The sequence below is a fragment of the Typopeltis vanoorti genome, chromosome 12, assembly GCF_054136105.1.
Source record: "Typopeltis vanoorti isolate ZY-2024b chromosome 12, IOZ_Tvanoo_1.0, whole genome shotgun sequence".
NCBI classification, from domain to species: domain Eukaryota; kingdom Metazoa; phylum Arthropoda; class Arachnida; order Uropygi; family Thelyphonidae; genus Typopeltis; species Typopeltis vanoorti.
The window spans coordinates 30,683,844-30,709,051 of record NC_143560.1 but is presented as its reverse complement, the minus strand read 5'-3'; the positions used below and the strand labels follow the sequence as shown (position 1 = coordinate 30,709,051).

The 25,208-nt window shown below is 39.0% G+C and overlaps 1 protein-coding gene across 1 annotated transcript in view; it reads right to left on the bottom strand.

Annotated features, from left to right (window-relative positions):
• The window catches only part of LOC150100660 (neuroplastin-like), a 168,698-nt gene extending 161,168 nt beyond the window's left edge, over window positions 1-7,530 (bottom strand). The window contains exon 1 of the mRNA XM_090401136.1: window positions 7,403-7,530. The gene's annotated coding sequence lies outside the window, so the exon portion shown is untranslated. The remainder of the gene's footprint in view (window positions 1-7,402) is intronic.
• Window positions 7,531-25,208: the final 17,678 nt, after the last annotated feature.

Here is a 25,208-nt window from a genome sequence, read left to right as displayed (position 1 = left end):
TATTAAGTTGGACCTGATGGAAAAGAATATGACTGTCCACCAGGATAGCTACTCCTCCATGAGCAGGACCACCTCCAGTTCTGTCCTTACGTACAACAGTGAAATTCCTAAAGGCATGGTCCTCATTGGGTCTTAAGTACGTTTCGTGTAGACAGAAACAGAAAGGTTTGTGTTTCTGTAACAACATCTTCATATCATCAATATTCTGGCAAATCCCACGACAGTTTCATTGTAAAAATTTTCCTATTGTCTTGATTTTATTGACTTGTCTGGTTTTCGAGAGGTTGAGGGCTTACTTTGTCAGATTTATATTTATCCACTGTTTTAGGGAAGAATGGAAGGCCATTGTCCATCTCTTCCTCTGGTAGAATGTTCAAAACATCAAATGTGTTAGGGTCAATTTGAAAGGTTTAGTTTGCTTTCAGTCGGTACCGAAGTATCCATTTTTTCTGTGGAAGTGTCTGGGGTTTATCTTTGAGTGATATCTCCGCCATAATTTTTTGACAGGTGAGTTTTCGTCGAATGGGACCATTTTTGAAGTTGTCTCTGGAGTAAGGCCATAAGTCTTGTGATTAATGCGCTCAACAAAGAAGCACTTACAATCATAAAGTTCAGGTATGGTGAAATTATCAGATGATGGGATAGAACATGTTTGAGTTGCTGTTACACTTTTTTAATTTTTGCTTTTTCAGCATAAGTGGACCGTAGAGCAGGTAATGGTGGCCAGCTTTCTTTTTTGCATCCTGATATGTTATGTTTTGTTTTAATTTTTTGTATCTCTTTTTCATCTTTCCATTTCTGACATGCACGAGAGTAAGCTGGAGGATCTCCCTGATAGTTGACACATTTAGCTTTTTTTTCACAGCAAGATTTGTTATCATGTACTACCACATCGAGCACAGATAGTAGAACCATGACAGGCAGTTTGGGCATGTCCATATCTTTGACATTTAAAGCATCTCAGCGGTTTAGGGATGTACATTCTAACAGGACAGCTGAGATACCCTGCTTTTACAGACGTCAGAAGCCTAGGTGTACCAAAAAGTAAGGATGATGTTCTTGGTTGAGAGTAGGCGACCATTCCTAAGTATCAGGATGCACCTCACACCCATCACTCCTCGATCTTTAAGCTCTGAACATATCTCCTCATCAGGAACATCAAAGAGATCCCATTCTGATATCACTCCTCTACTGGAATGGAGTGTTCTGTGAGGTGTTACTGCAATTTGTATTCCACCCATTGTCGTTGCTCTCAAGTTTCTCGGAATGTTATTTACACCGTGTTTCCACGAGGACATCACCAGAATGCAATTTCTCGACAATTTTGGGAGGCTTCCTTTTTGAGACATCTAAACCTTTTTGGATAAAGAAGGGTGAGAATTTTCCAATTGGTTTTTTACCTGTTGCATGAATGATTAAAAATGTTGGTACATTTATGTTAGTATCGGATATCTTTTGTTTCTTGCTTCTGTTTCCATATGCTGTATCTGAGGTATCAGTACTTTGTTGGGACTTTGTTAGGGTCCCTGAAACATTTGAGGATGAAGGATTCATATTTAAGGAGTTTTTAGTTCGGCGCCAGAGCTCCCCATCCACCATGAAACCACACATGGATGCCCACTATCCGGCAAGCAAAGACTGCCCTCAGGAGTGGAAAGTCCAGGGCTATCCTGGACGCTATCCGGCTCTGCAGCAGGTCTAGGATCCCGACCCCGGACCATGAGGTGAGAGACTTACTGCAACACCATTGAACCTTGCAGGCTAGCCCACTAGCCAATTGATCCTGGCTGGGCCATCCAGACCAGCCAGTCTTGCCGAAGCAGGTGCCAAAGTAGTGCAAGACTACCAGGATCCCCTTTTCTGAATGTCCACGGGTAGCACCGCACGGCAAACACGGTGACAGGGCGTTGGATTCCAGTGATGGTGGTCTAGAAAAAGGATAATGAAAAAGACTCAGGAGAAGTAGAGCAAAGAATACGGAAAGAAAAGCAAAGAAAAAGAGGAAGAATGAAAGAGTCAGTACCATCACTGGGAGGTCCCCTCCACCATGAACAGGTGCCCCACATGGTGGGATGTTATGCAATCGAGAAAATCATTGAATATACGAATAAATAGTACATTTCAATGTGCCATAATATAAAAAAAAAAAAAAATCATCTAACACCATTTTATTCCCGTATACGGGGAGTAGGCGAGGCCATTTAGCCCTATCTAACTTTTGGAGACTGAGTGGGCAGTTCAATCTCCACTGGTACCAATCAGAGGTACCATAATATAAAGTACGTTAAATAAATTTATTCATATACAGTAGTGGGTTCTTAGTTTTGAACGATTTCCCCATTGCATAACACAGTATTGTTCCATTCCTGTTTGATTAAATTGTTATAACTCTGTTATAACAATTTAATCAATGTTTTTTTTTAAATAATATTTTTTAAATATTATTATTATTATATGCAACAGCTCGTGCATAGGCACTGCGGAACTGCAGCATCCTCAATTTTTCTCGATATATAAATATATTTATTAATTTATTTATATTTGCTTGTAATATTTAATTTTATCATCAACAATCCTATACAATTCTCTTATTTTGTATAAAAAATAATAAAAATCCATCTTGTAGCACTTAGGAGGGCGAAGGACGCTAGCAGCACTGTGTTTTGCACAGTGGCATATTTCTACGCGCGCAAGCATATGCAAGTCATAGTGAGATGCGAGCTATTAGCGTAATGCGGCACTGTCCGTTGCGCGCAGTTCCGCTGTTGTTTATGTGCAATTTGCGCCAGTAGTAGAGTGTTAGTAGTGCTTATTGTGTTTACTCAGTCTCTTTAAATATTTGGACATTACAATTAAAGACATAACATTTGTTAATAGTTTTTATTTTAGAACATTATTGGGGGTTATGATAATGGATTTTATTTTCAAGTAATTTTGAATTATACTAAACTGTATAATTTTATCGATAATAAACAATATTGTTTCATGTTTAATTTTTACCATAATTTTGATATTAAATCCAAACACGTATACACTGTACTCACAGTGTGTATGTATATTTCGAAAGTTGCAACCCTACCCCTCCCCACGATATCAAGCCACGAGCCGTCACTGATTATATGATACCTCCAAGGAGTCATCGAGATCTTGCCGTCTCCCCTACTACTTAATCCCCCAAGTATAACACCACACCATCTCTACTACTTAATTCTCCAAGAATCCACAACACCGTCTACAGCTCACCAACAATTAATAATAGTATTTTTCATTTGTAAATCGTGTGTATTCTCATGGCCGATTTGCGTGTATGCGGGATCAAAAAACCCGAGTTTTCAGGAGAAAAAACCCTGCTACCAGTATGAGATCAGCTAAGTCACCTTCAGTTGTAAAAGCCCTTACAAAGATTCCTCTCGTCACGATTAAGAATAAAACTCAGGTCTTTCCCAGTCGAAGGACGCAATGTGCCATCGTTCTTCCAATTGCGCTCCAGAAGCACTTCAATATGGACGAAATATGTTTTTCTCTAGAAAATCGTATATGCTGATTTTGAAAATGATCATCTGAAATCTACAACCAACATATTTGCTGTTTATTCTCCCCCCCCCTTATTTCCTAAGTTTCAGTTGTATTTAAAATCTATAAACTTACACTCAAACTATTATGCATTTCGACAGATTGTCTTTATTTCAATGAGATTAAACTTTGAATCATTGTTAAAACATCCTATGTTCGTATTATGGTTCTAAATAAAATATGCTTTGAGAAAAATATACAGAAAGTAAAAAAAAAAATATATATTCAAGATACTTTTTATTTTTGTTTATAAATTGTGTTATGTTTCGTCTTTAACCTTGTTCTTTACGAACAGCACCCAAATTTTCTGAGATGAGAAATGTTAAAAGTGTAATAATCAAAAGAAAAGCCGCTTCATTTTCAAATGGAAGTATGGGATATTAGAGATCTATCCTTATCTCATTGCCGAGGTTGAGTTCATGTCTTTTAAGTACTGCAAGTTAAGGCAATTCGTATGCTGAGGATTGTATTCTCCTAAGCACTTCGGTCAACATTCAAAACTTTTCCTCCCTTCGGCTACGAAATAAGGATGGATCTTTAATATCCTCTATCGTTATCTATTTAACATCGTCGAAATGAAGCCTTTGGCTATTCTCATGAGTCATGTAGATAATTCAACTGGATTATCTACATGACTCATGTAGATATATTTGGTGGGAGAACCATTGGACACCTATGGAAGCTGGGCAAGAGTGTGGTTAGCAGGGGTGTTAGAGCTGGGTTCTTTACTATTAGAGTGGTAAATGAGTGGAATAAGCTGCCAGACTCTGTTGTGGGTGCTATGACAGTGAACGAGTTCAAGGCAAGGTATGATAGATACTGTGAGAATGTCAAATAGTTGTGTGGACATGGAGTTTAGGGCCTCCCTCGATGAGTCTAAGGACTCCCTGGAGTAGCCCGAAATAATAATAATAATAATATCATGTAGATTATCTATATTTTAATTTACAGTCGATCTGTTATCATTTTATCAGTTTCGGAAACTTTATCTTATAAGTAAAATCATTTTTTTGTCGTTGATCAGAGCTTTTTATACAATCTTTCGATAAGTCCAGTTTTATGTGTAAAAGAGAACTGGGATTTACTATGGCTTTATGGAGCATCGTGCTTCCCAAGAACGAGGTCTTCTAAACAAAATTCCTTTAGGCCAAAGAGTGCTCTTGCTCTTTTGTGTTCTACAAGAGTAAACATGCGAACAAAAATATTCTCTTGCTCGACTTAAACAAAGAAAAGCAATGGATTGCGAAATCAGTTTGCATCGTAATCAAAAAGGGCAAAGGAATTCCGTTCCGGACGTGTTATCGTAAGTTAAGTTTATATTAACTGAATGAACTATAGGCACTGAAAGGTTTTCATTCGTTATGGAAGAAAACTGCGCCTAAACTGAATTTAGAACTAACACGTTCTCTATTCTACAGGTTTGTATTGAAATCAATCCGAAGTCTTTCACCAGTCCGTTAATGTTGGAAGTTTAAAGGTCGAAACCGGTCTGAGTAGTGGTCCTTCCCTTAATGCATAGCATTAAACATATCCGCAAGGAGATGTGCTTTGCATTATGGGAGATACTGAGACAAGGAGTGATGAGAGCTTGGTCCACGCTTGCTCAGAGTTGCACCACCGTACCTCAGTCCTGAAGATATTTTCAGGGGCAAACTTTGTTTGCTTACACTTGGATGAAGGATTACAGTCCGTTAATGGCTAGGTAATACAATAGTAATCCTGCCTACTATAACATATCAAATTTCCTCTTTCTAAATATGGATATCCTTGTTCCTTGAACCTTGAAAACTAGAATTTGCTATTATTCTACTTGAAAGTAGAATAATAGCAAATTCTATTATTCTACTTACGTTTAAAAAGTTCTTTATATGATTATTGTTGTTTTTTCTTTAATTTAGGAATTGCTCAACTTATTGATTACAATTATCATTTAAAATTTTTTTTTTTGTAGAACACATAAAACAAAATTCACTTACAGTACTAAAGTATTTTAATAAGATTCCCTCCCCCCACAACACTTTTGAAATGAATGGCGAATACTATTTAGATTAAAAACATTTTCGTGTTTTTAAATGGATACTTGTTTTGATTAGAATTCACAAATTTAATATTGTTCAGTATTTTAACTTCAATATTAGACATAATTTTTATTATTCCGTTTTTCATTCTAGTATAGATAATAATACCGCTCAGTGCAAAACTAACAACTCCACTAGTTATATTCTTGGGATCATGTCTGTTTGCACATTACAAGAGTTCCGAAAAAGAGTAAAAGGAATGCAAACTACTGTTATCCAGAAATCGATGGCTCGAATTTTGAGAAATTGACCTGCTCTCTGGAAGAGAGCGGGTAACCAGGGCCGAGCTGTGCGGCTGTGCGCTGCACAAGGGCGCTTGAAGATAGGGGCGCCATTTCACCACGGAAAATAATAAAAAAAATATATAAATTTTCTTATTCTTATTGAATTATATCGTTTGAAGTGAAACGTTATCAATATTACCACAGATTTTATTTCACAGAGTAAGCATCGACTCAGCGAAAATTTTATAAATATTCTGGATTGTTTATTATATTTTTAGTGGAAATTGTTAGTTTGACAGACCGTGAATTCATTCTTACGCTGTGCTTTGCCCAGTTACCGTCGACAGGATGTAGCATAGAGGCAGCCTGCCTTACAGCGCTGCTTAATAAAGACGATCGTTCAGCCATATTACGGCAACAAGATATTTTACAAAAATACAGCGTTTAGTTTACCAAATAAAAAAGGCGCCATTGACAGTTAAATATGTGCTTATTATAGTTTATTAATAAAAACGTTATAGCTATACATACTAAAACTAAACATTTTAGAACCCACTTATTATATACTTAAGGAAACAACCATAAAGTATCATACGATGTGAATTTCATAAACTTTTATAGTCTATATATATATATATATATATGTATATTAAATTATATTATGCATGAATTCTCCTACTCAAATTGCGAGTCTCTATCGCCCCGAATTTCACATTTGAGCGATAATTCGCTCCCCAGTAAACAATACCCAACAGTCATTATACCACAAAAACGAAAACCAATTAGTTTTATCATGTCACTGGATAAGGTTCATAGACATCATTTGCAGACTGTGTAATATCTTTCTCGACAAATAGTGCAATTACTGACAACTGGGAATATAAACACTAACTAATGAATCACATCTTCCCTTCAACAGAAACTGCTATACACAGCAGGTGCAACATATGGTTTTGCTTGACACTACCAAACGTGTTAAAACTAAGAAATATATAGTGAACGCATTTCAGATGTTACGGAAATCGGTTTAAGAGAATTAGCATTTCAATTCAATTGTCAGCTTGTTTTGTTTAGCACGATCTTTTGTTAATACTGCACCAATCATATGCACTTCTTATAGTGGCTTTTTCTCTATTATACTGCCCTACAATCGCGCACATCTTTCACTTCTCATTAGTAATTTGTCAAGGATTATTCATTACGTTTCATCATCAGTAACGAATTTATTAATAAATAAATTTACATATTAAAAACTGCTCTATTAAAAATATTTCATCCTCATCACGAACAAACACCAATAATAAAAATTTCGTATCAATAGCAATGACAAGTGCAAACGAATATCGGCGTTAGATCGCAGTGGATTTGTTTCCTGTAACGATAATTGAAAAAATATAATTTTTTTCATATTTTCGACAGCGACACTCGTCTTAATTCAGCCTTGTATCTATAATACATACATAATTCTATGTTATTTTAACAAAATAAAATAAGATTGACAAAAAATAGTTCACCACGCACACTCACCAATAATAAACGTTCCATATGCCGGCAAAGGTTGGTCGATTGGTAGAGCCTCTGCTACTAATGGCTCAGTTAAGTAAGTTTGAGCACGATTAGTAGTTGGAAGGGATCCAATCGTTCGATGCTGTTGGCACACTCTCCCTCGATGAGTCTTTGGACTCCCTGAAGGTGTCAAATAATAATAATATCTCACAGAAATAACGTGCGTATGGACACTAAAAATACACTGCTGTTTGGGCAGTGTCGGAATGACGTAACGTGCAATAACAAGCACCAACGATTATCGGCGTTAGATCACAGTGGATTTGTTTTGTGTAACGATAATTGCAAAAATATAATTCTTTTCATATTTTCAACAGTGACACTCGTCTTAATTCAGCCTTGTATCTATAATAAATAAATAAGTATATGTTATTTTAACAAAATAAAATAAGATTGACAAAAAATAGTTCACACGCACATGCACCAATAATAAACGTTTCATATCTCAGAAATAAGGTGCATATGGACACTAAAAATACACTGCTGTTTGGGCAGTGTCGGAATGACATAACGTGCAATGACAAGCGCCAACGAATATTGGCGTTAGATCGCAGTGGATTTGTTTCATCATCATCATCATCATCATCAAATTCCTGCCATGTACCCTCAAGGGGTGTACAGGATATGACAGTACTACATGAAAAAATTACATCATTACTAACTTCCTATCTACAATTTTCCTCCAAATCAGTCTGTTACTTGTCAAGACTCCAACATTTTCAGATCTTATATTTCTATCGTCTAAGGCACTTTGTACCGTATCAATACACCTATATCTTGGTCTTCCTCTGGGTCGTTTTCCTGCAAACCTGGCAGAGAACACTTGTTTTGCTAATCTTTCCTCTCCCATTCTATTCAAGTGACCATACCACCTGAGATTAGCTCTGCTAACGCACTCCTGGATGCTGACAATGTCAAGTTCTTTCCTAATATCCTCATTTTTAATATGATATTGCCATTGATGCCATCTGTTCACGCCTCTAATCTTTCTCAGGACTCTCATATCTGCGGTCTCTAGTCTTTGGTCAAGTGTTTTACTTCTGACCCAGCTCTCAGATCCATAAGTTAAAATTGGTTTGAACACAGTCTTGTATACAGCTAATTTAGTGTTCCGACTAATTTCTTTGTTTATTGAAATAATAATAAAATTGAAAAAATATCACTTTTCATATTTTCAACAGTGACACTCGTCATAATTCAGCCTTGTATCTCCACTACAGGATCAGAATGTTGCTCAAGAGAAGGAAAATGAGTCAGTTAATTATCTTTTGGATATCCTCGTCAGAACATCAGTGTGAGGACTGCTGTAGATGCTGCGCGACCAAAAATATCCAAAGACATAATATGAAACTACATGAAAATGTCAGACAGGAATATATATTGGATGCGGACATGAAAACAGTTGATGATGACGAGGCAAGAGATGAACTGCATGCGAAATGAGATGAAAAGAATTAGAGACATACATGGAAGAGTGAAAAAGAGAAAAAGGAAAGATGGCCATGCGAAGGATATATCGAATGATTCGAGAGTGGTTCTCTATGGAGATTCCATTATTAGAGGTGTGGTTAATGAGAAGATGCATAAGGTTTGTTTTCCTGGTGGTAGAATGAAGAGAGTGATTGAAGCGTTGGACATGAGGAATAAGAGAGCACAAGAGTTGGTGGTTGTAGTAGGAACAAGTGATTTGGATGGGAACAAGGAAAATGCCAGATTGGATATAAGGAGATTATTAAGGAGAGAGTAAAAGATAACAGTGTGGTAGGAAAGGTAGCCAGTGTGTTGCCAAGGTATGATAGTGATGCAGTGGCGCACTCAGGATTTAACCTTTGGGGGGGGGGGCCGAGTTGAGTAGACGTTTTGCAAATACACACTATACATCGCATACGACCTATAACTGAGCATCTGCAGTGATCGCTAATTCATAAGTAGCACACAACATAAATAAAAAAAATGAATTTTAATTAGGAAAAGATTTTTGGAAATTTTTCTAGTGTTTTTTCCTTTTCTTTGGGGGGTGCCCGGGCCCCTTGGCCTCCCCTCTGGGTGCACCACTGTAGTGATGAATTGAGGAGGTGAGCAAAGATTATGAATATGTTAGTGCAGTTAAGTGAGGAGAATGGAGTGCATTTTGTGAATGTGTGGGAGGAATTTGAGGGACGGATGGAATTGTGTAAAGAAGATGGGCTGCATTTAAATGGTTTTGGTGTGAGTCTGCTGGAGATTTTGTTACTGGCAGGAGAAGTAATGACTGTAATGAATATATCTGAGATGGTGCGAAGTGATATGAAAGAGCAAAAAAGTAGGGTAGGGAGAGGTATTTGTTCACTTGCAAATGGGGAGGTGAATATTATGAATGAAGTAAATGAGAGAGTGGAGGTACAACAGGAAAAGGGAAACGGGGGGGGGTCAGGGTGGATGCGGAGAAACTTTATGAAACATGCGGGTGCTGAATTCAGATGTGAGTGTGTAAGCGGACAAACACAGATTGAGATGGCTGGGAAGAATTTAGATGTGAGGAAAGTTGTAGAATTGGTGGTAATATAGAGGAAGTAACTGGGGAAGATATTGAAGAGTCACATCGTAGGACTTGTAGAAGCAGTAATGATTTCTTATGTTTATTCACTAATGCTAGAAGTATTCGAAATAAGGAGAACGAAATTGTTGCTTTGCTCGAGTCTGTTCGCCCCAAAATTATTGGTATAAGTGAGACATGATTAGATGACAATGACATCCTGACAGGAATAGAGATGAAAGGATATGATATTTTTCGTGAAGATAGACAGGGAAGAAAGGGAGGAGGAGCACTGTTAATGGTAGCAGATGAGTTGTGCCCATCTAAGGTGGAATTGCAAGGTGCAATTAGTGGTCACGGTTTTGAGGCGGTATGGTGTGAGGTAGAAGTAAACAGGATGAAATATTTAGTTGGGTATTGCTATAGGCCTGGTAATATGGAGGGAAATGAGAAGGAAATGTATAGGCAAATTGGCCTAGCCAGCAACAAATGAGTTATCACCATGGGTGACTTTAATAATGGTAATATAGACTGGAAGCAAGAGACTGCATCTGGGGGTAACGAAAATGAATTTTTGGAGTTGGTGATTGAACCGTGGAATGCATTGTCTGATGGAGTGGTGAGAGCGAGAACGGTTATTGAGTTTAAGGAGTGGTATGATAGACTTTGTGTTTCTTAGGGGAGGACCTCCCCTCGATGAGTCTTGACAGACTTTATGTTCTTAGGAAGGGCCTCCCACGATGAGTCTTTTGACTTCATGGAGGCCTGAATAATAACAATAATAATAATTACCTTAGGCAGTGCATAACGGAGGGTACATGAGGATCAAGACTATTGGATTTAATCATCTCATCAGATGATATTATAAATGAGGTGTCAAATCTTCCAACAGTTGGTGAGAGTGACCACGAGGTGATCACATGCAGGTCACCAGTCATTCGAGGACGTCTGTTAGAAAGGGATATATGTGGAATTATAAGACTGGTAATTACGAAAAGCTCAGGAAGCAGCTTGCGATAATAAATTGGAAAGAGGAACTGGATGGAAAGGATATCAATGCTGCTTGGGCCATACTCAAGAACAATCTGGTGGAGGCAATATCAGAGTGTATTCCAAGGGTCAAGAGGGTAAATAGAGTGGGTGTATAATTATTACTATTACTATTATTACAGGCAACTCCAGGGAGTCATTAGACTCATCGAGGGAGGCCCCAAATCATATTCATCACAACTATTCGACATTCATACAGTATCTATCATACCTTGCCTTAAACTCATTCACTGTCACAGCATCCACCACAGACTCAGGGAGCGCATTCCACTCATTCACTACTCTAAAAGTAAAGAACCCAGCTCTAACACCTTTAATAACCACACTTTTGCCGTTTCCATGGATATCCCCTAGTCCTCCCACAACCAGCCCTGTTCCCAAAATTATCTTCTGAATTAATTTTATAGAAACCCTTCAGTAATTTGAATGTCTCAATCATATCTCCCCTCCTCCGCCTATCAACCAATTTTTGCAACCCACAAATCCTCAACCTGTTCTCATACGGTTCATTCCACAGACCTGCTATCATCTTGGTCACTCGCCTCTCGATCCTCTCCACCTCCTCCCCATCAAGAAGAAACCTAGGTGACCAAATCTGAGCACAGTAGTCGAGAGGGGTCTTATCAAGGCTCGATACAGAGGAACAATAACCTGCTTGTCAACGTATTCTTCAGCAACCAAGTGATTTGATGAGCTGATTTGGCCACTTTTGCAATGTGCCCCCTAAATTTCAATTCCTTATCCACCAACACTCCTAAATCTCGTGCCTCATCAATTTCCTGGAGCACGGTTCCACCAATGCAGTAAACTGCCGCCAATCTTTTCACCCCAAAATGCATAACCTTACCTTTTGCCACATTAAATTGACATCTATTCTCCTCAGCCCAGACCTCCAATCTATCCAAATCATCCTGCAAAATTTTGCCGTCATCTGCATTCACTATTGCCCTACCCAACTTCGCATCATCCGCAAACAAATGAACTGTTCCTCTCAGATCATTTCCTATATCATTTATGAACAAATTAAACAGCAGTGGTCCAAGAACAGATCCTTGTGGCACACCACTAGTCACAGGCCGTCTTGTGGACTCTACTCCCGAGTAAACCACTCTCTGATATCTCTCCGTCAACCACCCTCCTATCCATCTCACCAACCCTATGTCCATTCCCATATGCTGCAATTTACTGATTAGAATTCCATGTGGTATCCTGTCAAAGGCCTTAGCAAGGTCCAGTAGAATCACTGTAAACCCATTACCCTTATCCAGTTCAACCGTCACTGTTATAATACGTGAGCAAGTTACTGAGGCATGACCTACCCTTCACAAAACCATGTTGTCCCCGATACAGTATCCCATTTTCTTCTATCCAATCTTGTATTTTCCTCTTGACTATTTTCTCTAAGACCTTGATAATGATTCCTGTTATGCTGATTGGCCGGTAATTTTCAACAGCAGCCTTGGAACCACCTTTGTGCAGTGGAACTATTTTCCCCTCTTTCCACCCCCTTGGGACTGACCCAGTCCTGAGGCTCAAATTAAACAAAATGGTCAAGGGCACTGACAATTCTTTGGCCGCTTCACGTACGACACGAGCTGGTATACCATCCAATCCCACAGATGTATTGACATTGAGGTTCTGTAATAGACTAGTTACCTCTACTTCATTCATCACAATTCCAGTATAAGCTGTTGGTTCTTCCATTCCTGCAAAGTCACCACCTGGATGATATACTCTTGCAAAGTGCTCACTCAGTAATTCCACAATATCGACTGATTCGGTTACCTCCCTACCCTCAGCATTTTTTAAGATCATTCTACCATGAGCATTTTTCCTTTTACTTGCAACATATTGAAAAAACTGTTTGGGATTCTCTTTAGCCTGCGTGGCCAATTTCCTTTCGTAATTTGCTTTTGCTTTTCTTACCACCCTTGTTACCATCCTGGCCTGAGCTTTATACTGTTCCTGCGCCTGATGGTCACCCTTCTCTTTAAATTCCCTCCACAATTGTTTCTTTTTTTGCAGCTCAAGCTTAGTGGTGTTATTCATCCATTTAACCCCTACTTGATTTATTATTCGGACTCTTGGTATACAGTCAACCATTGCCTCCTGCAAACAGTTCTTAACCACCTCCCATGCACTATCAACATCCAGCCCTTGCAGTTTTACATGCCATGGCATTGAGCCAAACACACACCTAAGCTTGTCATACTTATCAGCCCGGTAATTCCACATGTACCCTGTCTTAATTGTAAATCGACTCCTTTAGCCACCTCCCAAGTCATGACCTTATGGTCACTCTCACCAATTGGTGGCAACATGGTCATGTTCGTTACAGCCACATTCTCGGTTGCGATTACTAGGTCCAGCACTCTCTTCCCCCTGGTATTTTCCAATACATGTTGCCGTAGATAGTTGTCCCTTAATAATAACCGCATAAAATCCAATTCCTTCCTCCCATGTGCCCTCTCCACTTTCCAGTCAATGTTACCATAATTGAAATCACCCATAATAATTACCCTCCTTCCACTCATTTCTTCTATTTGCTTATGCATACTATACCCACCATCCACTCCATCACGCGGTCTATAGCAGCACCCAATTGTATATTTTGTTCTGCTAGATTCTATCTCACACCAAACAGCCTCAAATGTGCTTTTTTCCCCATCATGCAGTTCAACTTCTATACTCCTTGGCTGAAGCTCATCAGCTATCATCAATAACACTCCTCCCCCCTTTTTATTCACCCTGTCACTCCTAAACACGCTATACCCGTCGCATTCAATCCCACTAGCTTTATCATCTTCTGTCAGCCATGTTTCACTAATACCGATAACCTGTGGCCTGGAAGTGCCAACAATGGCCAAAAACTCTTCCTTCTTGTTCCTAATACTCCTGGCATTAGTGTACATGAATCGCAGAAGCCCATTTGTCCCATCCCTACTTTGATGCCTTATACTAACTATCCCATTCTGATTTGTTGTCCGTCGTACTCGCTCGGGCATAATATACTAATTCATACACTTAACTGCCCCCTAAAGTCTGCATATCTACTCCTCCCCCCCTCTTAATAAATCTAGTTTCCCTGAGTCTGTACATCCACTTCCACATCATTCATCAACACTCTTTCAAGTCTCCGTACACCAACTCCATATTAACTTCTCTGTGGATCTGGGTGTTTCTTATAAACCAAGGGGCATCCAGAATCATCCTCAGGCACTTATTCTGTAATCTCTGAAGTTTTAGAATGTTGAATTTGCAGCGTGGCTCCATGCTGGGGATGTGTAAGTGATCACCGGTCAAATTATCATCTTGTAAATTGTTAATTTTGTTTGCGTGTCCAGTTTACTTTGTCTGTTGATCATAGGGTAGAGCTGTGCTAAGACTTTGGATGTCTTTGAGGTAATGTAACTAATATGTTTGCTGAATAGGAGTTTACTATTCAGAATCACTCCAAGATATTTAACTTCAGTCTGCCATGGAATCTTTACTCCCAATAAATAAATATCCTCCATGGTATGGATTTTCTTTCTAGTAAACAATATAGCTGAGTTTTTCTGTGGATGAACTTGGATCCTCCAGTCTGCCATCCACTTTTCTAAAACGTGTATGTTGGTATGGAGTCTTTTAGTTGCCAGTTTTGGGCTCAGTGATCTTGCCATCAGTGCAGTATCATCTGCATATAATGCAGTGAATGTTATTCTTGGATTCAGAGGGATGTCCGCTACATAGATTGAGAACAGGAGAGGTGCCAGAAGAGATCCCTGAGGTATGCCTGCCGAGATCCTGTGTCTGGACGAAACCGTTTTGCCTACCCTGACCTGCATATATCTCTTTCAGGTAAGAATGTATTATATTTATTAACTTGATTGGCAAGTTAAATTTTATCAGATTGTAGAGAAGGCCTTGATGCCATACTTTATCAAATGCCTTCTCCGCATCAATGAAGATGGCAGCTGTCGAGTTCCAGTTAAAGCCTTTAGTAATGATTTCTACCAGCCGATGCACTTGTTGAGCTGTACTATGGGCCTTACGGAAGCCGAAACTGTTCATTAGGCAAAATTCCTAACTTATCAGTTTCTGTTTGAAGTCTTGAGAGGATCACTTTCTCTGTCACCTTTCCAAGACTGGACAATAGGCTTATGGCTCTGTAGCTTTCAGGAAGATGAGGATTTTTTCCTGGCTTCTTCAATGGCATGATGGTGGCTGTTTTCCATGTAGTAGGGAAATGCTGGAATCTAAAGATGGCATTTGTAATGTTGATGAGATGGACTATGGCTTTTCTTGGAAGTAGTTTTACTATTCTGTTGGTTATGCCATCCGGTCCTGGAGCTTTTTTACTGTTTAGATGGGAGATGATATTTATCATTTCTGCCGGATTTGTAGGAGTGATATGCTCGGAGTTAACAGTGTTCTGACTTAAGGTTGTCCTAACATGACGATGAATCTTGTACATAAAGTTGATATTTAGATTTGTATGAGATGGACTGCACTGAGATTCTAGGTTATCTACTAGTGCTTTGGCTTTCTCTTCATCTTTGACTGTCCCTTTCTTGGTTTGTATAGCAGGGGGGGGGTATGAGTTGCTTTTTGGTGCAGATTGCTCTTAAGAATTTCCATACAGAAGGATCTTCAGTATTGATGTTAGCCAATTTGGTTTCCAATTGATGGTTTCTGTGTTTTTGAAGAGCTTCCTGGACCTGCCTGTTTAGATTGTTCAATACCGTTTTATCTTGTGGGGCTCTGGTATTGTGGTATCTCTTTCTGGCTCTATGTTTTGCTCTGATAAGCTCCATGATTTCTTCAGGGATACGGTTGGTTGGGTGGATAGTCTGACTGATTCTATTGCTTTCTGAATTTGTATGGTTAAGTTATTTATTGCTGTGTCAATCTCATCCTTTTTACTGATATTGGGCACCGGACCAATATGATCAGGAAGAACCTTGGCTAACTTGTTCCATGGTATGAATGTGTACAGAGGAGAGAATTGATTTGATGAACCTAGATTAAGCACTATGGGACTGTGGTCAGAAGATAATTCATTGACTGATTCCAATTTGAATTGGTATTTTAAATTTTTAAAGATGACAATGTCCAGCACATCCGAGCCACCTGAAGGGCTGAAGTGGGTGGGCTCGGTAGGGCCGGCCACAACAACAGAGTTGAGCATTGCAAAGTTGAAAAGTGTGTGGCCTTTGGTGTTAGTTGATGAGCTGTACCAAGCTGTGTGTTTGGAGTTGAGATCTCCTGCTATTATTATGGAGTCTTTCGGACCAAGTATGGAGTCCAGATCTGTCGTCAGCAGAGGAATGCTTGGATGGTTATAAGCAGCATAGATCTTGAGACTCCTGGCATTGAAGTTATGTACCTCCACACTGGTCACCTCCAGGTTTACTGTTTTGGGCTTGTCTATTGTATTATGATTCCAATAACTCTTAATATATATGGCTGCGCCTTCACCTCTTGTGCCAATTCTGTCGTTTCTGTACATAGTGTATCCATGGATTTTTGGGTTATTAGCTGGTCTTAGGTGTGTTTCACAAATCAAGATGATATCAGCACTGAGATGGGTTGCAAATTCTTGAAGTTCTAAAACTTTGTTCATCAATCCATTTGCATTCCATGCGATTATCTTAAGAGCTTTTGGTTTGAATTTATTACTCACGACAGATGGCTGTTATAATGTTTTGAGTGCCTTGCAGGAATCTCATTCTGGAAGATGTTGAGGGGCATGTCTTGCTGAATTCCTGCAGCATAGTGGCAAGTGAGGCTGTTAATACGGATGTTATGTTGGAGCTTTCTAGCTTGAGAGATGTAGGAGGCTTAGTTCTTGCAGTCTCAGCATATGTTTTGGTCATGGTTGTTCCTTCCTGTGAGGTTGAAGGCGAGGTGTTTTGGACTGGAGGACGATTTGTTTGGTTGCTTAAAACGTTGTTACATGGAGGAGCAAGATTGACTTTTGTTGATCCTCGATTTTTTGGATTGGAAAGGCATCCCTTGTAGTTGGTGGGGTGAGGTCCTCTGCAGTTTGCACAGCATGCTGGAGTTGTGCGTGGTTTGGTGCATTTGATGGTCTGGTGTCCCTCGCTGCACTTCAAGCACCTGAAGGCCGCCTTACATAATTTTTGGGCATGACCAAACCTTTGGCATCTATGACACTGACCTGCAGATGCCCTTTTCCTAAGAGGCTCAGTTGAAATCTTGAGTCTGCATACTACAGTCAATTCATAGATCTGCTTTTGTGTGTTGCTTATTTCCACCAGCACCAAAGGCATTGGTCTTTTATCAGATCTGAGCATTCTGCTCACTTTTACTGGGGACAGGCCCTGTCTGGAGAGATCAGTGCTCACATCTTCAGGAGCGATACCTTCGGCTATCCCATGTAGAACTACCTTCTGGTTCTTTTTGCTGGGTAAAGTGCAGGTGTGATATGGGACGTTAGCATTGTCCATAAATTTGGTCATCTGTCTGTAATCCGAGACAGTAGTGGAGTGTATTTTAACTCCCTCATCTGAGTTTTTGGCCCATGAGAATGAGATGTTTTGTTCTCTGGGGGCTGACGAGACAGGGATCCATTTTTCCTTATTCCTTAATATGACTGGTGGTATCTTTTCTTTAGGACCATTGAGTGCTTTTATCCCTATTGTTTTGGGTTCTTCATTGGTGGAGATTTTCCTCTTCTTTTTGACCATTTGGAACTCTGAATCTGTTTCCAAGGTATGATGACTACTGTCTTGGGATGTAGCATCTTCCAAACTTGGGGAGTGTGCAAAATCTGATTGTGTCAGGTCTCTTCGCTTATGTCATCCATATTGTCCTCTGTGATTGCTGTGGGTGGGAATGTGTCAAAGAGCTTGACTTTTCCTGGCCAATTATCACTCAGCAGCTTTCCTAGTCTGAGGAATTCCATGTATACTTCCTCGAATTTGGCATCATTCAGAAGTTTTGCCATGACAATAATTTAGAAATGTGTTAAGACACAGATGGAGAAAGAGTAGAGATTTTTCAGGTGTCCCGAGCAGGTAAAGATAATCCTGTGAACTTTTGAGGGTCCACTAGCAAATCCCATAGATGCTCTTAGGTGTCTACCAGCAATAAAATGTCACGATAAGAAACAATGGCGATACTAGCGGGAGTAGGCCTAGCGTATCGCCCTTGTAATTTCAACTGACTTACCTGGATAAACCACTATGGAAAATAAAGTGTCTGTTTATGCTAGCAAGTAATTAACTACTATTACTAATGAATAAGCATAAATCGCTAGAAAACATATCAATCAAATTCACAATTCACCATCAATAATACACGACACAAAACACTTACATGCGAGCTGCCATATTCAATCTCTGTCTCCTCTAGAGGCAGCATACACCCTAACAATGGTTCTGCCTGATTGACAGATCAGGCAGAGCCATTGACAGAATGATGTAGTTACAGAGATGGATAGAATGTAATGGATATTGTATTTTCAGAGAAGATAGAGGGAATTAGGCAGGAGGAGGGGTATTATTAATTATAGCTGAAGAACTTCAACAAACAAAAAGAGAAGTTAAGGAGGATCGTAGAACTCTATCATCAAATTACCTTCATTTGAGGGTGAATTGATGATAGAGGCCAATAGAATAAAATATAAGTTGGCTAAATAAATATAATATAAGGGAAAATGCCCATGTAATCTTGTTCTGCGAAGCTGCTCAAGAAAGGGTTTATGTGGAACTACAAAGCAGGTGATTATGATAAACTCGGGTGGTGGCTTGAGCAATGCCATTGAATAAGAAGCTGCACAAAATGAATGTTAATAGTGTATAGGAATTGTTTGAGAGAGAGAGACATATCAGACTGCATATCCAGGGTCAAAGGGATAAACCAAGTAGGGATTAAGTGATCGTGTATCAATATAAAGCAGTAGATGGAGGAAAAAAAGCATGTGGAAAAAATACAGAAAGGTGATCAGCATACTCATGAGTAATACCAAGAGCAGGCAAGAAGGGTGAAAAGTTTGTCACCCTTCTTGGTGACAAGGAAGGCTAAATAAGCTTATGAGAGAAAATTAGTTAAGGAGGCCAAAATAAATTCAAAAGAATTTTGCAAGTAAGACAAGTAAAAGAAATGTAGCTAGCAAGACAAAGAATGATTATAGAAGGATAACTACTCACTCTGAGAAGAAGAAGAAATGGTTGAGCTGTTAGTGATCACTTTGCATGGGATCTCCAGATGGAGACACTGCAGTTACTCATGTGACAGAGACTTGCATAAGAATTCAGGTCTACAAACTAGAGGTACTCAGCATATTAAAAATATTAATGTGAATACATCAGTAGGATGGGATGGTATGTCAGTCAGTGTGCTACTGACTGACCATACCATCATGACTGAGACTGCTACTGATGAAGTTGTTGTGAAAAGATAAGTTTAAAATTTCAAACTGTGTGTTGCATTAGTGATAATTAGTTTTTTAAATATTGTTGTATGATAGTTGTCATCGGTAGGTGGTGTTAGGAGTAGTTATAACTCTGTACGCATTAAATTTCTTTGTGTTTCTTGGGTGTGGCTATGAGCGTGAGTAAAATGGCAGTGAAATGTAAGATGGTGCAAAAGACGAATGCAAGTGGCATGGATTTTTCGAAAATGGTAAGATGTCATGAATCCAGTATGTATGCTTGCAGAGAGATTGAAGATATTTATGTGAAGAGGATAAATAGGAGAGATGAGAGAGTTTGGGTATGTAAGAAGTGCAGCATACTTATGGATTATGAGATATCATTGAGTGTAAGCATTAGCAGGCAAAAGATTGTGGATGCAGCTATGGGAGTGAGCAACGTTGACAGTATGGCTGAGTGCTTGAACTGTAAGACAGTGAGCGAAAGTGGTGATGAGTTAGTGATGTTGATTGGTAAGACAGCATGCATGAATGGTGTTGAGTTAGCAGTGGTAAATGATAAGAGAGAGGGTGTAATATTAGTGATGATGGACAGGAATGGATGGGGGGAGAGAGTAGAGGAGTCATGTCCGAAAAGTGGGATTAGTGGGACTTGTTATAGAAACAGAAATGAGCTAGTGTGTATGTTTACAATGCTAGAAGTATCTGAAACAAGGGGAATGAAATTGTTGTCACTCACTCAAAAATTGTTGGTATAAGTGAGACATGGTTGAATGAGGATGACATTCTAACAGGAACACAAATGGAGAGATATGTTGTCTTTCGTGAAGAAAAAGCAAAAAAGGAAGAAGCGTTATTGATGGCAGAGGAGTTGTGCCCATCTAGGGTGGACATGCAAGGAACAAATACTGACAGTGGTTTTGAAACAGTATGGTATGAAGTTGAAGTGAACAGGATGCAATATTTAGTAGGATGTTGCTATAGAACTGGTAATGTGGATGGCAGTGAGAAGGAAATGTTTTAGACAATTGGTTTGGCTAATAAGAAAAGTGATCATTATGAGTGATTTCAATTATGATAATATAGACTGGAATGAAGGGATATCATCAGGAACCAAAGAGAATGAATTTCCTGAGTTTTAAGGGAAAACTACCTTAAGCAGTATGTAACAGAGGCCACACATGGATCAGGGGTCTTGCAGATTTGATTATCTCCTCAGAAGATATTGTTATAAATGACTTGTTACATCTTCCTCCAATTGGTGAAAGCGACCATGAAGTAATCACTTGAGTGGTGGCCAGCACATCAGGACTTTGGTGAGAAAGAACTATATAAGGCAGGTGATTATGGCAAACTCATGAGGCAGCTTGCAGTGATATCATGGGAAGGAAATCAATGCTGCTTGGTCTCTATTCAGGAGGTATCTGGCAGAAGCAAAGACTGAGTGTATTCCAAAGGTCAGGATATTAAATAAGGCAGATGTAAAATGGATGACTGAAGAGGTGAAGTGTGTGGTCTGGAAGCAGTACAAGATGAGAGGAGATAATCAGTTACATTAGGAGTACAAAGAGCAAGCAAGGAAGGTGACTCGCTTAGTAAGGATAGCAAAAGTGTAGTATGAGCAGCAGTTAACAAATTACACTAAAAGAAATCCTAGGTACTATGTAAAGTATTCCATCCTTGTGATTGTAATATAACGCAGAACTTGTGAGCAGTGGGAATAGGGGGAGGAATCACTGATGGTGAGTGAGCAGGAGGTATATGAGGAATTGAATTAACAACCGCTTTAACATACCTTTTTAACATGAGTCTTAGATTAGCCCAGGTTCTAAAGGAGTAGAAAGATCACAGAATTGCTCTGCTTCATAAGTGGGGTTATAAGACTAAGGCTTCAAATTATAGTTCAATCTGCTTTTCTAGAATTGTGGTCAAGGTGTTGGAAAAGCTAGTGAGGACAAGAATTCAGAACTGGGTGAACAGCAGTAGAATTTTCTTTAATGGACAGCATACGTTTGCTAAAGGAAGATCGTGTTTTAGAAATCTGCGTATTTATTATAACAAGGTGATGAATCCATTGGACAAGGGGATTGGTTGGTTGGTTGATTTATAGTTTATTTGGCACAAAAACTACAAAGGTCATACTGTGCCATACTAAAGGTTACAACATTAGCATAGTATTTAGATTTTACAAAGGCTTTCAATAGATTGCCACATGACAAACCAATAGTTCAATTGGAACAGATGGGGTTGGACAGTAGATTAGCATTGGAGTGGAGATTGGCTGTCAGATAGGCATCAGCAGTTTGTGTAAGCAGGAAGTGATATCCCAGAAGAGGAAAGTTGCTAGTGGCATGCACCAGGGGTCTGTTTTGGGGCCATTGTTGTTTAATTTGTATGTAAATGACAGTGAAAAGGGCTTAAATGGTGATATACAGTTGTTTGTAGATGATGCAAAGTTGGGGAGAGTTATGAGAAGTAGAACAGATGTAGCTTTGCAAGGGGACCTAAATAGACTGAATGTGCATGGGGATGTCAGTTAAATGTTGCAGACTGTAAGGTTTTAAATTTTGGGAAGCAAAGATGGGATGGATGCAGACTATAGGATTGGTGGAGATATTTTGGGGGAGATGAAAGATTTGGGGGTTATGGTGGATAGGGGCTTGACATTTCATGGACATTTTGCTAAAATTGTGAGGACAACACAGCAGATTATGGCAATGATGTGGAGAATACTGACATATAAAAGTAAGGATGTTTTGATTCCATTGTAGAAGACTTTGATCAGGCTGCATATGGATTACTGTGTGCAGATTTGGTCGCCAGGTTTTCAAAAAGATGATGAGATGTTGGAGAGGGTTCAGAGATCATTGACTAAGTTTAGTTTCTGGTCTCTGGAATGTGGGCTATTAGGATAAACTGAGAAAATACAGAGCTTGATGGATAGAAAGAAGAGGGGAGACATGATCAAGATGTCTCCCCTCTCATCCAGATTAGTCTGAATGACATTTTTCATAGAATATCTGGAGACAGGGGGGCAATGAGAGGCAATCCCCAGAAGTTGTATAAAGGGGGGGGGGGTGAGAAGTAGATTTTTTGCATGGAGAGAGTGGTGGGTGATTGGAATGCATTGTCCGTGAGTATGGTAAATGCAAGGACAGTGAATGCATTTAAGTTAAGCTATGATGCGCTGTGCATGTGAGAGTGGGGCCTTCCATGATGAATCTCTTGACTTCATGGAGGTCTGTTGATGATAATAATAATAACAAATGGTCTAACAATTTGTAGCATTTGGTCTTCAACCTAATGCTCTATGGAATAGAGCATTAGGTTTTTACATCATAATATATATAAACAATGTCCAGTTCACTTAACAACACAGATGCATAACATGTGAAATGTCAGCATTAATCAGATGCCACAGCTTTCAAAAATATCTCCTTTTCATATCTGTTATTTGCTTGTCAGATACAATTTTACTATGTCCATTTATATACTTATCCACATGCTTTATTATTATAATTAGTACCTTTCAGTTATTGTGTAATTAATTCCCCTAGGAAGATATCAGATTTAGACTTACAACATATGAAATAAATAACCAATAAAAAAGTCACCAGCTATATAATGTAGAGTGCTTCTGTCAAATAATGAAAAGCCAATTAAATATTTTTCATATGAAGATATTATTATTACTATTACATGGATAACTCCATGGAGTCCTTTGACTCATTGAGGGAGGACCTAAATATTATGGCAAGCACTATTCAGCATTTGTGCAATATCTATCATACTTCACTTTGAACTGATTTACAGTTAAGGCAATCACAACAGACTGGTAATTGATTCCACACATTCACTGCTCACCAAGCAAAAAATCAAGTCCTCGCACCCCTGCCAACTACACTCTTGCTCAATTTCCAAGGGTGGCCCCTAGTTCTCCCACAACCAAACCTGTACAGAAAAATTTCCTCTGTATTAATATTGTAAAAAACTCTTCAGTAATTTGTAGGTCTCAATCATATTATCCCTTTTCCACCTGTCAACCAATTTCTGTAATGCACCTATCATCATAAGATGCATTCCATAAACCTGCCATCATCGTGGTCACTCACCTCTGGATCCTCTTCACCTCCTTTTCATTCACAAGAAACCCAGGTGATCAGATATATGCACAGAAGTGAAGATGGAGATCTTACCAAGGCCCTATAAAGAAGTATATAATAACCTGCTTATCTCTGCTCATCAGGGTGTTTTTCACTAACCAGATGAGCTGTTTTAGCCACTTTGGCAATATACCCTCTAAACTTCACCATCCTATCCATTAACACCCTAAATCCCTGGCTTCATCAATTTTCTTGAGTATAGTTCCATCAATATGGTACATAGCTGGTAATCTTGTGGTGAAGCCCCCCCCCCTTATACTTGGCCACATTGAACTGATATTCATTCTACTGTGCCCATAGTGCCAGTCTATTTAAATCATCCTGCAAAATTTTAACATCATCTTTATTTACTATTGCTCTATCCAATTTTGCATCATCAGCAAACAACTGAATAGTTCCTCTCAGATAATTTCCTGTATATTATTCATGTACAAATTACATAGCAGTAGCACAAGAACATAGCCCTGCAGCATGCTACTAGTCACAGGCCTTCTACTGGATTACACTGGTTGATGGAGAGATACCAAACAGTAGTTTGGTATCTCTCCATCAACCACCCTCATATCCACTTCACCAACTTTATATCCATCCCTATGTGCTGAAATGTATTTATTAGATTCCATTTAATATTCTGTCAAAAGCCTTTGCAAAGTCTAGCAGTATCACAAATGTGAGCAAGTTACTGGGGCATGACCTACCCATCACAAAAACATGTTGCCCCTCATATAGTATACCATTCTTGTCTACTCATTCCCATATTTTGTTCTTAACCAACTTCTCCAACACCTTGACTATGAATCTGAGATGCTGATCAGTCTGTGATTTTCTACTTGTCTTGGAGCCTCCTTTGTGCAATGAAAAAAAGAGGAAAGTAGTCAACTACATGTATGGTCAACTACAGGAAAAGAGGAAAGTAGTTGACCATACAAATGAATAAATAAATGATAATATTCATCCATTTAACTCCCAGTTGATTTATCCTCCTGACTCTAGGTAAGCAGTACTCTGTTATTATTTCCCTCAAACATTCCTTTATCACCTCCATGTACTATCAACATCTAGGCCTTGAAATTTCTCATGCCATGGCACTGCTCCAAACAATCTCCTAAGTGACACTTACTAACTCTGTACTTCCACAAATACACCATCTTAACTGAAACTTCCACATATGCCACCTCTATGGTCAAGACCATATGATCACTCTCACCAACTGGTGGCAATGTGGCCATCTTGGTTACAGACAAATTCTCTGATGCAATTACTAGATCTAGCATTCAGACTCCTAGTACATAGAATAATTACATAAGGCATATTATGTAATTATTCTTTAGTAACCACATAAATTCCATTTCCTTCCTCCCATGTGTCCTTTCCTCCTTCCAATCTATGCACCCATAGCTGAAGCCCACCCCCCATCTGCCCTCCACTCATTGAGCTTATTTACTGATGCATACTATTAACATTATTCTTCACATCCTCTGGTATGCAAAATATAGCAGTAACTAACTGTATATTTTGTCCTGCTGGCCACTATCTCACACCAGCTACATACAGTACTTTTTTTTTTTTTTTTGGTACTTAAATGGGATCAGAAGTCCTTCAATTCTTGGGAAAATCAAAGAAGAACATTTTATTAATTCTAACTATAGAATTTGTATT